The sequence below is a fragment of the Panthera tigris genome, chromosome B1, assembly GCF_018350195.1.
Source record: "Panthera tigris isolate Pti1 chromosome B1, P.tigris_Pti1_mat1.1, whole genome shotgun sequence".
In the NCBI taxonomy this organism is placed as follows: Eukaryota; Metazoa; Chordata; class Mammalia; order Carnivora; family Felidae; genus Panthera; species Panthera tigris.
The window spans coordinates 53,546,374-53,560,575 of NC_056663.1; positions in this window are offsets into that span (position 1 = coordinate 53,546,374).

Here is a 14,202-nt window from a genome sequence, read left to right on the forward strand (position 1 = left end):
CTCCCCAACTAGAATTTATTTGCACTCAAGTTCTTAAAAACAAACAAACAAACAAAAAAACTCTTCAAATTTTTAATATGCCCCAGTTTATCTTTTAATGCAGCTTTTGGTGGAGCACTCCTAACCACTCCTGGTTTCATGCTCCCCAACTAGAATTTATTTGCACTCAAGTTCTTAAAAACAAACAAACAAACAAAAAAACTCTTCAAATTTTTAATATGCCCCAGTTTATCTTTTAATGCAGCTTTATATATAATAGCCATAAACTGGAATCAACCCAGATGTCCTTCTTCAGCAAAATGGTTAAAAAAAAGCTCTGGTCCATACGTTTCAGAGAAGCCCATTCAGCAATAAAAAGTGTAAATACAATCACTTGAATGACTCTTCAGGTAATTATGCTGAGTGAAAAAAAGCCAATCTACAAAATATACATACTGTATGACACCATTTAAATAACATTTTTGAAATACTCAGTTGGGGAACAGTGGGAGAGGGTGGAAGAGAAGTGGGTGTGCTTATAAAAGGGCAACATGAAAGACTTTGTGAGGCTGGAGCTGTTAAGTGTCTTAACATGAGCCTACACATGTGATAAAATTGTAGTAAACTAAATGCCCCCCCACACACACACACATACACACACATGCACACACACAGATGGGTACAAGCAAGACTGGAGAAAATTGAAAAAAAAAGGGTGGTTGTATCAGTGTTAATATCCTGGTTGTGCGATAATACCGCAGTTCAGCAAACTGTTACCATGGGAGGGGACAGTAAGAAAGATTAAAAAATAATAGAGCAATATTTGTTATTCAAAGTTTACAAAAGGGGCGCCTGTGTGGTTCAGTCAGTTAAGTGACCGACTGACTCTTGATTTTGGCTCAGGTCATGATCTCATGATTTATGATTTTGAACACTGCTTCAAGCCTGCTTGGGATTCTCTCTCTCTGTCTCTCTATGCCCCTCCCCACTCTCTTTCAAAATAAACAAATAAATATTTAAAAAATAACATTTACAAAGCTAATTATTTGTTAATAAAATATAATCTCCATAATTTTTTTTTTGTAAATTATAGGATTCACATTTACTTTAAAAATTTTTTTAATGTTTATTTCTTTTTGAGAGAGAGAGAGGGAGAGAGACAGAGCACGAGCAGGGAAGGGGCAGAGAGAGAGGGAGACACAGAATCCAAAGCAGGCTCCAGGCTCTGAGCTGTCAGCACAGAGCCCAATGCGGGGCTCAAACCCACCAATTGTGAGATCATGCCCTGAGCCAAAGTTGGACGCTTAACTGACTACAACACCCAGATGCCCCTACCATTCACATTTCTGAAGCTTATTAGAATTTAAATGAATATTTATTAATGTGTAAAGTTACCCTAAGGCTTTTAGCAAACATTGTTTCACTCTCAGCAAATTTTCTGCAAATGGACTTCCGTGTGAATTTATATAGGAAATCACTCAAATATCAGAGGGCAAAATAGCTAGTAATAGAAAATTTTAATGCCCTTTACCTGTACTTTTATATTATCTATTTTTATTCACATATATTGTGAGAAATGTATCTTATGCAGTGATAAATATTTTTTGGTTACAAGATGACCAATAATGTTAACACAATTCAATGTCTTATTGAACTACTTACTATCTGTTAAATTTGTGGGTTTTATAGCCTAACATCTCATACCACAAAATATTTTATTCATAAGCCATGTGATCACTGTTTCACCAAGATTATTTAAAATAGCAGTATTTATAAATATTTCTTTATTTTTAAACAAAAACTTTTGAAAGATAATAATTCCAATCAAATGATTTGACGTTAGCAAATTTCCTCACTTTGAAGAAATGTCCAAGGTAACATACTTCCAACTACAATATTTAATATTGAACAGTGTTGGTGTTCAATGACATTAATTCTGTGATGACTTTTTGTTTATTTCTCAATTTGTTTTTTTATAGACTTTCACAGGAACAAGGGAAGTGGTTGAATGTGGTTGTTTCAACTCTTCAATGAGGTTTTGTCTCAATAAATGCATTGATATCAAAGCCATGCAACTGAAGGAAAGCACTGAAAGATTACCAAGCAAAATATTTGATAATCTAACCAAAATAAAGAGCAATTTTGGATAGAAAAAATAATGTTTCAATTATGATATTCAATATTGCTTTGTAGAGTTATGTTATGTAATAATAGCAACTGCAGTGTTTTTAGTAAGAATGTGCTTGAATTAAAATTATAGAATATAAACAATATATCAGATAAAAACAGGAAATAGCATTTTATAAAAAGAACACTAATCAAATAACTGGATAAAATATAAAAAATATTAAAAATGTTTTGTTTTTTGAAAACGACATAATTTCAGAATAAGACCCACAAAATTCACACACGCAAATAGCAAACCAACCAATGAATGAGTTATAATTTTAAAAAGTAATTTCTCTTGAGTTCTTGAATTCTAAAGAATAGATGAAACTGTTAAGAAACAAAAATTAAAAACCCATCAGATTCCTTTAGCTTTTCATCACTATGTGTTAGGCTTGAAGTGAGATGTATATTCTGTGTTCTAATAGGAAAAAAAAGTCATCAGAAATCCACAGAATAAAACACACTATATTTAGCAAGCTTCCAAATACACAGTGAGTGTTCATTAAATGCTACATAATAATTACCACGACAATGATCATGCTATTGAATAATAACTCTGCCTGATACAAGCTTATAGGATACATTTAAATGCTAATTTAAAAGCATTTAAATTTGAAAGTAGAAACTTCCTGTTTTGGAATGAAATATTGCCTTAGCAGTTGCTCATTAGTGGAAATTTAATGAAGAGAATAGTCTTAGGCTATGATTAAATCTTTGTTTTGTACTAAGCAGAGTTTACTGTTACTACCAAAACACTGTTACATAATAGAAACACTTTTTAGAAATTATCTTAACTTCCAAATGCCTGTAAACTTGCAAAGCTCTCAATGTTTGTCTTTATGGTTTATCAAGAATGTGAGATAACTTTCAAATATAGACATACATAAAGATATTAACAACATTTGTATTCTTGGTTTAAAGATTAAGCAACTATGTACGCATCCTCATTTTTTGGATTTGTTTTTCCCTGCTATTTTATACCACTTAGATCTAGTGACTATAAATTGTTCTGCTAATGTGACTGAGGTCACTGTCTCTATCCATGTGTATATGAGGCACTTATGAGAAAGGGTAAAATAATGGTAAACCTGAGTAGCACCATGAGGTTTGATAAAATTTTTTCCTTTCTTTATAGCATCTTGATGAAAATTTACTATTGTTATATAATAATTATGACAGTTCACAAATTTATTTGGCTAATTTCATGCTGAGTTATTTCAAATTCTATGACCTTTCCCAAAATGTCATATCATCCCCTTTCTGGGAAGTTGATGTGGTGACTGTGCAGTATACTAAATGTAAAAGGAGCACATTTATTTATTTTCATTTAATACATCCTTGTATGTGTAAAATAGCAACAATTCAACTGAGTAAATTTGAAGATCAAGTTGGCTTTATTGAATGATTAATGACTCAGGCAGCATTCCATCCAAGATGTAGAAATGAGGTCCAAAGAGCTACAGAAAAGGAAAAGTTTAAAGTCTGGAAAAGGAAATCATAAATGCAAAAGAGAAAAAAAAAAAATTCAGGTTTAGGCAACCTACCTAGGGGGACAGAAGGAGACTAGGTGGCAGATTACCTCACTAGTGCTAACCAGAAAATTCCAGACTGACCAGTTAAGACTACTTCCTGGAGAAGATTGTAACTGTGATTAGGTTAGGTATTAGGTCATCATGGGCTTAGCATAGGTGACTCCATTTGGGGCATGTTATTTCTGTTTTTAAAATTTCCCCCTTTTGATCAAACTCACAGCTTAATTGAAAGATGTAATCAAAATTCGAGGCATTAACACCACTCTCAGTTACCATCTTGCAGTTCTCATAGTTCTGTTGTTCCTTTATGTGGTATCTATAGGTTATGCTGTTTTTACTTAACCCCCGTGATATTCACAGGTCATGGCTTCAAGTTCACAATCTTTAAGTTGGTCATTCTCTTTGCTTTTCTAATGTTGTAGTCCTAAGGAAATAATTTACTTGGTGGTTAGGGGCTGCAAACATGAATTCGAAGCTTTTGAGAGAATACAATGCCCCAGGGCATTATTATGATTATAATAAGCAGGATAATTCCCAGTGTTTAGTGGACACTTTGGAGCCATGGTCTCCAAAACCCAAACCAACCAAAATCAAATAAGTCAAAGAAAGACCCCTGTTGAAGGAATAGCATTAAATATATATAATTTAAATATATATATTATAAATATTTATATATTTATAATATATATTTAAGAGAGAGACAGCACAAGCATGGGCAAGGGCCAAAGAGAAGGGGGGCAGGCTGGGGGGGGGGCGTGGGGAGAGAGAATCCCAAGCAGGTTCTGCACTGACTGAAATCAAGAGTCAGATGCTTAACCAACTGAAGGAATCAACTTCTTAAGCCAAATGGCATGCTTAGTGATGTTTTGTAATTGAGTTTGACATTCCCTATGTTAATCCAGGGGCAGCAGGTGGTGTTGACCACAGCACAGATTCCTCCTTACTCGGCTAAAAGATAATCAAGAGTAACTTTGGCCAGAGTCTAAGGATCTTTGTTGGGCAGCTATCGTCTTAGCAATATAATCTGTAATCTCTTCAAGTATTAAGGAGAAGTTTCTGAACATATTCTCATTTACATTTACTTGTAAGGAGGAAGTATGACTCTGCCAAAGGAAACAAATCTTGAGTCGTCCCCCGTGGTAGGTCCTTTCTAACTCAATAACGTAAATCCAGGGGAGTTTGACCAATGGCATGTCTTAGTTCACTTGTGAAAAATTAGGGGCACAGTTAGATAACCTAAGAGCCACGGTCTGGGTGTGCACCAGCTATTCAAGCACTCATAGGTCCAAGGAAAAGGATAACCACCAAAAACAAAGACAAACCCTGCTGGGACATGAGCCATTCCTGTTAAGGAGGTACTGTTAATAGATCCATTCACAAGGATTGCTGAATTTACTCATTCTAGCCAGAGGTCAGTCAGGTTTTTAGCACATAAGGGAAGAAAATCTCTAGCCTGAAAGAAAGAGTCATTCCAAATACCTTGTGAAGATGGGTGTTGCTGGTGAGATATCTTAGTGAATAGGGGCAGATCTGATCTAAATAATCATGGGAACATGGGGGTGCAAATGTACTAAGATTTACATAAGTAATTGTGTCTAACTTAGGATGTACAGTTATAATCAGAGAAAGTAAAAACAGGGTACTGGATATTCTGGTTGTATAAGTTAAACTCAGTAAGAAACTTCTCAGAGGGGTCAATTGTAGTTTGCAGTGAGATTGGAAATAGAAGAAATATTGATCACAGGGAGGACCAGAGGATCTCTTGAATCATGGATAGATCAGAATTTTCTATGACAAATCCAGCTACTGGAAGGTAGTCCACTTGAGCAATTGCCTGGGAAATAAGGATGAGGGCATTATCTTCCCAGACCAACGCTAAAGGGAAGAAGAGAAGAAAGAGTTTCACATTTAGTTAAAATATGAATCCGATGTCTTGGGTGGAAGCAGTGTACCTTGATGTCAGCTACTTCTCTTTTTCATCAGTTTGGTTCCAAGGTCTCTAGCTTTTGTAGACAGCTGGATGTCAGATGAAGACTCTTTAGCTGTAAGATGTGTGCCCAAGATTCAATGCCATCTAGTTTTACAGCAGTGTCACTTGTCAGGAGCACTTGGCAAGGTTCCTTCTACAGGGGCTCAAGGACTGTTTCCAGAATATCCAATTACTAGGCTCCATCTGTGACCAACAAGAGTCTTTTAATTGGGATCCAGGAAACCTTTTAAAAATAAATGTTTTTTCATGTTTATTTATTTTTGAGAGAGAGAGAGAGAAAGTGGGGGAGAAACAGAGAGAGAGGGAGACACAGAATCTGAAGCATTCTCCAGGCTCTGAGTTGCCAACACAGCCCAACGTGGGCTCGAACTCACAGACTGCAAGATCATGACCTGAGATGAAGTCAGGCACTTAACCAACTGAGCCACCCAGACGTCCCCAGGAAGCTCCTTTAAACTGTTAATGATAGGCTTTAGCAGAGGATGTTAAAGACTCACAGTAGCTAGTCATACAAGCATGAGACACCAAAGATAAGCAGAAAATTGTATACCAATAAACATTGTTCTACCAGTGACTATCTCACGTGGAAGGAGTTTATGTTTTCCAAAGGGGACACCGAAAATAGTCATAAAAACCAGAGGCAGTACCTTAGGCCAAAGGAGTCTAGTAATTCCAGCAAGTTTAGAGATTTTTTTAAGTTTATTTATTTATTTCGAGAGAGAGTGAGAAAGAGAGAGAGAGACAGAAAGAGAATCCCAAGTGGGGTCTGTGCTGTCAGCATGGAGCCCTACACAGGGCTTGAACTCATGAACTGTGAGATCATGATCTGAGCTGAAACCAAGAGTCAGATGCTTAAACTACTGAGCCACCCAGCTGCCCCAGCAAGTTTACAAACTTTAAGTTTGAGGATCCCATTAGTTCTTCTGACCTTGCCTGATGATTGAGGGTGATAGGGACAATGTTAATTCCAAGAAGTTTCTAAAGCTTTTGCTAAGGCTCATATGATTTTCCCAGTGAAGTGCATACCTTAATCGTTGGAGATTATGAAAGGTATACCTCAAGTGAGACACACATTTTCTAATAGTTTCTTTGCCACTGTGAGGGCATCAGCCTTATGGCAAAGGAAAACATGCACAGTAAGAATATATTATAACCTATCCTAAGTGGCAGTTAAATTAAGTCTAACTGCAAGTGCTCAACCACCCTTGAGGGAGGTCTGAGGTCTCCACGGACAAAAATAGATTTTTTAGGATTGTGGACCTGACTGGTAAGGTTGATAGTAGACTGTCTTAGCAATTTTATAGAAATGTCCCCACCATTGTCTGTTCATAATTTGAGTCATCTTGAATGCACCATAGTGTGTAGAAGAATGCGAAAACCAAAAGATAGGTTTTGCCAGAGAGCTAGGAAGAACAAAGTGGCCATCTTGGATTCTCCATATCCCCAACTGTTTATCTAATTTACAATCATTCTTTGTCCATCTTAATTTATCTAATTCAAGAGCAGACTGTCACCATGTTGCAAGGATGTCAGGATGGCAGAAGTCTGACAGTAAGAAGTCATTTTTTGCAGAAGAAGAGTGGACTTTATCCACATGTGCCATAACCTTTATGGATTCTATTGTTGCTGCCTTTGAATAAAAGTCAGCTAGGGCATTCCCCTGATACTCAGATTTAGTCCTTTTAGTGTGAACCCCAGTTTTGATGACAGCAACTGCAGAAGGTAAGACATTGGCAGTAAGAATATCATTTACTTGTCCATTTTTACTGGGGTCCCAGAGGACATAATAAAACCCCTCCGTTTCCATAAAATCCCCAAATCATGGATGACCCCAAAGGCATACCAGGTATCAATATAGATAGTAACAGTTTATCCTTTTGATTACTGGTGTGCTCTGGTAAGGGCCTGAAGCTCTGCTTGCTAGGCTGACTTAGCTTGTGGAAAGTTTCTTTTTTCAAGTAGTTCATATTGGGTAGTAATAGCATAACTAGCTTACAAATTTTCTTTCCCATGTCTCAGTATGACTTACCAAAAATCAGGATCAAATTCAGGTTAATTAAAGGAGTGCCTTGTAAATCAAGACATGGAATCACAAAATTGGATGTTAGCACCTCACAATTATTGGGCCTGCTTATGTCAGGTAGAGGTAGTAACATAGCAGAATTAAGAATTTTGTAATATTGAAAGGCAGATTAGGCGGTAAAAGGATCTCATAGGAGGTTAGTCAGCTTGCAGAGAAATGTTGAGTCAATTCAGAGTTATGAGTTTGAACAGTTTGTGGTTTCTAAATGCCATTTCCTAAGATTAAATCTGCTGAGGCATCTACTAACTTTGTGGCTACAGCCTTAAGACAACTGGGATAGGCAGGAGAAACTGAATCAAGTTATATGCTGTTATAGACAACAAGCCTGTATTTATTACCATGTTCTCATGTGAGTCTTCCAAGGGCTTGGTTATCTCTCTCACACATAAATAAGGTGAAAGGTTTTGAATAGTAAGGTAGCCCTTGAGCCAGCAGTTCTTACAAAGACTGAAGGCATGTTCATGTTCCCAAGGAAAGAGTTCAGGGACTGAAATTTTAGTAAGTTCATAGAGTGGAGAAGCCAATGAACAAAAAGATAGAAACCAATGGTCTGCAAAAACTAGCCAAGAATAGAAGAGCTGTCACTTAGTTGTGGGTCTAGGAAAACTTTAGATTAGCTTAATCCTTTTTTGGATAGCTGGATTCACTCAGTGCTTAGATCATGACCTAAGTAATGAACAGTATCTGGAGATAATTATAATTTTTCCTTAAAGATCTTATGTCCCTCTTCACCTAACTATTGCAGCAAATGATTGCAATCTTTTATGAATGTCTCTTTGGTAACAGCACAGCAAGAGGTTGTCTACATATTGCAGAAGGGTCTATTTCCCAGGGAATTGGAGGGTGCTTAAATCTAGGTGGAGTACTTGGAAGAAATAGAGTCCTCTGTGAACCCTTGAGGTTTGACTATCCAGGTATATCATTAATTGTTCCGGGTAAAAACAGATATTGCCTGTGGAGGCCTAAGTGATGCTAAAAAGGCTGAACAAAGAACCACAACAATTAAGCATTGTGAGTCCAGTGGAATTTGAGACAAAGGGGTGTTTAGGTTTGGAACAATTGGGAAATGGAGAATAACTATGTTGTTAGTAACTCTCAAGTCCTGGAGAAGTTACTTTCCCTTCACTTTAGGTTTCTCAACTGGCAAGATGGGTCTATTACAGGAGCTGGTACAGGGAATGATTAGCCCCTAGGCAATTAGATCTTGTGTTATTAGAGTGAGACCTTGTGTAGACTCAGGCTTTAATGGATATTGAGGCAATTTAGAAAGAGATTTAATCATATTTATCTAAAACTTTATGGACTCTGCAGTTTTTATTCTCCCAATGTCAGTATTAGAAGCAGCCCACAGATTTTGGCCCTAACAATGACTCTAAATTCTTCACCTCCAATAATTCTAAATGTGGAAGATGGGACTGGGGAACAGATTGAACCATCAGACCTAAACAAATGAGGATTGCAGACTGATTCTAAACAAATGGAGAACTGCAGAAAGCAGTTTGCAATGTGGAATCTGGGGACAGAACCAAGGCCTGGGCTATTAGATCAAATGGGGAATTGTGGTCCAAACTACCAGAAGTTCCCAATGTGGAGCCAGTGATTCCAAACAAATGGAGAACTGATTAGAAAGCCAAATGGATAAGGAGCTCGATGCAAATAGAGCAGAGCTCAGAACTAAGAAGAACTTAGTTACAGTCCTCAGAAATGGTGAGAGAGACAGGACTGAAAAGGGAGTTTGTGTAGGTACCATGCTTGTGTTTGTCATTGCCCCTTAATGTTGCCAGATGTTCACTTCACATCCCAACGCTGCCACCAAATCCATTAAATAACAAAAATTCAGCCAAGTAAATTTGAAAATCTGATTGGTTTGAGTGAATGATTCACAAATTGGTTAGGATTCCATCTAGCAAATAGAAAAGATCTCCAAAGAGCTACAAAAAGGGAAAGGTTTTTAAAACCTGAAGAAGGAAGTCATGAACAAACAAAAGGATTATTTCAGACTTAGGTAACCCACCTACGGCAGACAGAAGGGGGCTAGTGGCAGATTACCTCATTGGTGCTGACTAGAAGAGTCCACACCAACCAGTGAAGATTACATTCCTGAGGGTAATGTAACTACATTTAGGTAGGGTAGTAAGCCTCATTGGGCTTAGTACAAGTGATTGAATTTAGGGTCTGTTTCCTTTCTTTTTTTCTTTTCCTTTCCTTTTTTTTAATATGGATGTTATTATGCACCCAGCACTATTTTACATGCATTGAAAGTGTTATCTCATTTGCCGTATAATAACCTTATGACGTAGATGCTACAATCTATATTTTATAGATGAGCAATCAGAGGTTAATTAACTTTCCAAGATCAGACACTAACCAGAGCTTAAACTAGAATTAGAAACCAGAGAGATTGGCTCTAGAGACCATGCTCTCAGTTTGCTGAGCTGCCTCTTAGAGCATAATGTGGAAGCCACACACAGCCTGCAAACCCCACTCCCACCATTCATGACATGTTTACCTTATGTATGTTTAAGTCATCTCCAAAAAAAAAAATAATAATAATAAAACAAAACAAAACAAAACAAAACAAAAAATGAACTGAGACAGAGACAGGAATAATCATGAGGATTACTTTAAATTGCCTAATTATTCAAACTCGTTATCAAACACGTGTTCCAGTATATACTATTAATTAAACAATTTCATCTCTTGTTAGTCTCCAAATTTTCCTTGTTTCTCACAGATGTTAACAAAGGCATTTATTTTCTTTGAGCTTTATAAACCTATCTATGCCTTCATAAAATATGTGTTTTCTACTGTGAATGTCTTCTCCTTCAATCACTTCCAGTTCAATTCTGCACTGGCTGTCATGGCATATATAAAATCTCATAGGAATTTTTTTACCGATACAAAGCAAAACCAATTTTTATATTGTAAACATTCTTGCTGATATCTGTATTTCTGTCTAGTTGTATTTTGGAGAAGAAAAAGCACCGATGCATTCTATCATTCTCAATAAAGTGAAAAAAATCAGCATAGAGCAAATGTGTAAGATAATGAATTAGAAGTTATAAGGGATACTCCAGGGCACTAGGGTGGCTCAGTTGGTTAAGTATTAAACTCTTGATTTCAGCTCAGGTCAAGACCTAATGGTTCGTAAAATCAAGACCCAAATCGGGCTCTGAATTGACAGCATGGAGCCTGCTTGAGATTCTTTCTCTCTCTCTCTCTCTCTCTCTCTCTCTCTCTGTGTCTGGTTCTCCTTCACTTGTGCTCACTCAAAATAAATAAGTCAATTTAAAAAAAAAAGATTATTTTAGAAGCTATAAGGGATATTCCATATAATTAATATTTAATACTTCTGAGTTTCTAGGACACCTCAGGTATTTTACATGATTTCTGATTGATTGACCTTACCTGGAAACTCAAAATCCTTGTTTTATTTTGTTTTATTTTGCTATGTTTTGCATCAGCATTGCAATTTCCAAAGGTCATTTTATTTTATATAGCATACTGACTGACTTTCATGGACAGATAAGTGAAGTTTTCTGTCATTTGATTTATTCCTATAAATATATGTAAAAAATAGCCACTGATATGGTCTAAAAGTAATGGATTATGTTTAAGGCCATCTGGTTCTCCCACTGACTAATTGTGTTACCTTGGTAAATCACTCTAAAAAGTTATTATTCCTATAATCACCAGACAGGAGATGTAGGGGGTAAAGTCAATGAACAAAGTGTATGCATTAAATGTTCCTTTCAGACTAGTTATTGGCCATAGAATTTTTAAAGATAAAAGATAATCTAAAAGTAAAGGTTTATGGAAAAGCAAACAAAATAAAACAAAAAAGATATATAAGTAGACTGTAGGATTGAAAATTATATATATAAATTGATATAAGTAGAATATTGTATACCTACTTATAAAATTAGAACAAATAAAATAATACCAAGTTTTCTTTTTGCTTAAAACATTTTTATTATTTATTTTTGAGAAAGAGAGAGTGAGAGATATAAAATGCGAGCAGGGGAGGGGCAGACAGAGAAAGAGACACAGAATCTGAAACAGGATCCAGGCTCTGAGCTGTCAGCACAGATCCCAGCACCGGGCTCGAACTCATAAACCGTGAGATCATGACCTGAGCTGAAGTCCGACGCTTAACTGACTGAGCCACCCAGGCAGCCCCCAAGTTTTCCTTAAACTATGTCTATAACAAATGAAAAAGCAAAATATTTTTCTTGAAACAAGTAGGCAATTTTATCTGATTCATAGCTGGGTATAGCAGAAACACACATACACACACACTCAATTGCACTCATTATGCAGGAAAATGTTGGTAATTAAAATATAAAATAGATCTTTAAACATTATTACTTCTGATATATATGAATAAAATAAAGTATATGAAAATAGAAATCAAGTATTTCATATGCTCATAAAGACCACTAAGAAATGTCACAATCATGTTGATTATGATCATTATATCAAGTTGCTATAACAAAATACCTTCGATTGGGTAGTTCATAAACAGAAATGTATTTCTCACAGTTGGAGGCTAGAAGTCCAGGATTAAGGAGCCAACATATTCACATTCTGGTGAGGACCTTCTTGGTTCATAGTCAACACCTTCTCACTGCGCCATCACATGGAGTGGTCTAGGAATCCCGCTGGAGCCGTTTTAATAAGGCACTAGTTCCCTTCATGAGTGTTCTATCCTCATGACTTAAGCACCTCCCAAAGACCTTCCCTGTTAATTATCTTTGGGGTTAGGATTTGAAAAAATGAATTTGAGAAGGGGGTACAAACATTTAGACTATAGCAATTGTATGAATTAAAAATATTAATAAAAAAGTAATTAAAATCACACACACACACACACACACACACACACACACATTCTTAATAACTTACAGAGTGCCAGACTAATTTTGTTTAATTTTAGTGGAAACTTTTTATAACACTTTGCTTAGTTCATTAGCAGGAAAATTAACACTGGCTAAATGTGTAAAATGTGCATTAGTTTGCTAATTCTGCATAACAGAGTATGACAAACTTCATTTCTTAACACAATTTTATGTTTTCCCAATGTTTCTGTGTTACACAGATTATCTGAGTCCTCTGTTTAGGGTTTCATCAGACTGAAGTCAAGGTGTTTGCCAGGAATCAGTTCTCGTCCAGATTTAGGGGTCTTTGTCCAATGTAATCCAGGTGTTGCAGAATTTAGTTCCCTTTGGTTGTAGGACTGAGATCCCTTTTCCTTGCTTGCTGTAGGCCAGGCATTGCTCTTAATTCACAGAGATTGTCATGAACCTTCCAATACTTTCAGTCTCTTTGGAAGAGTCTCAGTCCCTTCTTAAGTGTTCCCTGAATATATCACACCCACCCAGATAATCTCCCTTTTGATTAATTCAAAGTCAACCAATAAGATTCCCTACCCAAAGGAAGAGAATGATGCAAAGATGCATACACCAAAGGACAGAAATCTTGAGGCCCAATTTGGATTCTTCCCTACTACAATGTATATTGTTAATAATACGTTCTATATCACTAATGTCTGCATAGAAAAATATCTCTCTTGACAAAGCAGATATACCTCCTTTTTGGAAACTTCATTAATGGAGGTTGAAAGAAATCAGAAACGCCATTGAATTTCCAGTCAAATGGTAGAAGTTTTTACCAAACTTAAAGACTTAAAAAAATAAAAGTTTTGCTATCCTCCTTTATATCCTTATTGAATTCACTAATAGTAACCTGCAAGAAAATTCAGATAGCTCATGGCAGATGACACCGAAATTGCACATAGTTAAGTGACAGACCCATTCTCATAGCTGCTGTGCCAGATTTGGCATATCTTCTAGAATAGAACCACACAGATTCTGCACTTGGTATGTAGATGTGGTATGCATAGTGAAGTCCCCACAAAGATGTATGCCCTGAACCCCAGAACTTGGGAATATGCAAGGTTTCAAGCAAAGGAGAATTAAGGTTGCAGATCGAATTAAGGTTGCTAAACAGCAGATCTTAAAATGGGGAGATTATCCTGGATTATTCAAGTGGGCCCAAAGAGTCCTTAAAACTAGAAGAGTAAAGGAGCACCTGGGTGGCTCAGTCAGTTGGGCATCTGACTTTGCGGCAGGTCATGATCTCACGGTTTGTGGGTTCGAGCCCCACATCAGGTTCTGTGCTGATAACTCAGAGCCTGGATTCTGCTTCGGATTCTGTGTCTCCCTCTCTCTCTCTGCCCCTCCCTCATTTGCACTCTGTGTCTCTCTCTCTCTCAAAAATGAATAAATGTCAAAAAAAAAAAAGTAGAAGAGTAAAGAGGAAGAGAAGCAGAGAGATGGTAGTGTGAGAAGACTTAGTTTAACATTACTGGCTCTAAAAATAGAAGGAGGAGGCCATGTGCCCCCACAAAGTGGGCAGAATCTAGAGACTGGAAAAGGCAAACAAAGTAA